Source organism: Penaeus chinensis, chromosome 19 (assembly GCF_019202785.1).
Source record: "Penaeus chinensis breed Huanghai No. 1 chromosome 19, ASM1920278v2, whole genome shotgun sequence".
Lineage (NCBI taxonomy): Eukaryota > Metazoa > Arthropoda > Malacostraca > Decapoda > Penaeidae > Penaeus > Penaeus chinensis.
This window is the reverse complement of record NC_061837.1, coordinates 2,682,404-2,684,903: the sequence shown is the minus strand read 5'-3', so window position 1 is coordinate 2,684,903 and position 2,500 is coordinate 2,682,404.

The window sequence follows — 2,500 nt, the reverse complement described above, 5'->3', positions numbered from 1 at the left end:
GAGGAGAGAGAAGGAATGAAGGATGAGTAGGTGGTGAGAAAAGACAAACCAACTCTGGCAAAATTAAATTATAGCCAAGCCTTCAATAGTTGAATACAAGGCCTAATTGGCAAGGCCTGCTTCAGACACAGATTTTTCATTATCCATTATGGACAGCAAGATGTCATACTTCCAAATAACTATTGGCATTAATGAGTAATTTCAGAAGTTCAAATATAACAAAATAGTGTTTTGCCATCCACAATATGAAAAGTATATAGACTATGGTCTGAGCAACAGCAAAAAATCATGGCATCTGCAACAGGCCGAACAGGCTGCCAATGTTTGGAAACTGGGCTGCAAAAAACCTATATGAATCACTTAATTATAAATAAATTTAAAATTGGAATAACATTTCAAGTGGATGAAACATATCTGAGTAAAGATATTGTTCTTATACATGCAGCATATCTCATTTTATATTTTTCTCTGAATGTTGGACTAACTAATCTGTATGGGAACCAGTGATTTCAATAACTTTCAATGGCAAATTTACAACAGATGACTCAAGTGCAATGTACTACCAATTGCATACTGATGCAAAGTAGCCCTACAGGCACCCAACAGTTGCTATGCTGTCCTACCTGTCTGGTGGCACTGGGGCTGAATAACTATATTATCATGGGTATGTTTTGTTTTAGAAAACAAATTGGATAATTATTTTAGACTCTTGTCTAACTAAAAGATAAACATGCTCACAATAACATGTACAAATATATAAGGATAAATATATTAATGAATGCAAGCAGGCATGTACCAAAGCACCTACTTAAATTTGAAAATGTAACAAACAAATGAGGGCGCACTCACACACGCACACACACACACACACACACGCACGTACCTACGCACGCACGCACGCACGCACGCACACACGCACACACACGAAGGAACGAAGGAACGAAGGAACGAAGGAACGAACGAACAAACAAACAAATGAACGAAGGAACGAACGAACACACGCACACAAGCACACACACAAGGAAAAAAATAAAACTAACAAATATACTGAGGAATCCTAGAAATCTTATATCTTTGTACATGTATTTTTCCCACCCAAACGCTCATACACAGGCATATATCAGAAAGATGAATTCAAAATATGTCTAAAAAACCTATCTACAAGAAAAAGTCAACATATTTGGTAAAGCTTTTGTGAACAAAATAAAATACACAACAAAACAAAAAAGTTATGTGTTTGTCTATTATAAACACACTCACACTCACTCACTCACTCACTCTCTCTCTCTCTAGTATTTAGATCACAGTAAGCTTTTGAAAAAGGAGAAGAACTTATTAGTTTCTGCAAAATACAGTAATCATTTCATCATTAACCTTCTTCAGACGGAAATTAAATGCTAGTATAATATTAGCTACAAAACAATATATACCATACCCAGCTATTGAGATCTTATTCCAGGAATGATCATATTAATATCATCATTATGGTTATCATTTTATTCTCAATTTCTCCATCAATACACACTACAACTGCTACAATTATCATTTATCAACGTCTCCCCCTACACATCTTTCAGTGTGTCGTGAATGATTCTTAAAAGAAATTTCAAAATGAGGATATGATAAAACTATATACAAGAAAGGATATGATAACCAAAGAGACATTTTGTACTAGCTACAATGTAATCCCGAATGAATGTGAGGAACAATGCGGCAGCAATAATGTAAGAAATAATAAGAGAAAGCAGAAAATAGGTACTGAAAATATATGCATAAAATCTATTGTGCAGAAAATTTAGACGAGCGAAAAATGAGCAATATTTTGTGACCTTAACTCCAAAGGCTACTTCTCATTACTACTAACGCAAAAAATTTGAATCTAACGAACAGACAAAATCCTGTCCATTAAATATTCACGCGTTCTTTCAGTCTTGCAAAAACAAAAGGTGGAGAATGAAAGAAGGAAAGCAAATGAAGAAAAACAAGAGAGGGAAAAAAAGAAAAATAATCACACTGCTTCATCCAACTCATTACTCATACACAAACATTTTGAAACAAAATTACATCAATATATGAAGGATATTTTGAATATCATTAATATAATGAAGAGACCGAGATAATCACAAAAAACATCTTGGCCTCATTCCATACACCGTAAACCGGGAAATGCTCTCATTACCTTACAGGAATGCATGCACGTCATGATATATTTCCCGATGGATTTCCATAATCATATCCTGGTTTACAATATAAAAGTATGCACTTTTTTATATACAAATATAAATATGACAGTATATATATGTATATATTCATATACATATGTATATATTCATATACATATGTATGTCTGCATTTTTGCATGGATGTGTATATATAGATACAGCATATGTATATATACACACACATGTCTGTCTGTATGTATGTATATCTTTATAATATACATATTTGTGTGTATATATACATACATATATATATATATATATATATATATATATATATA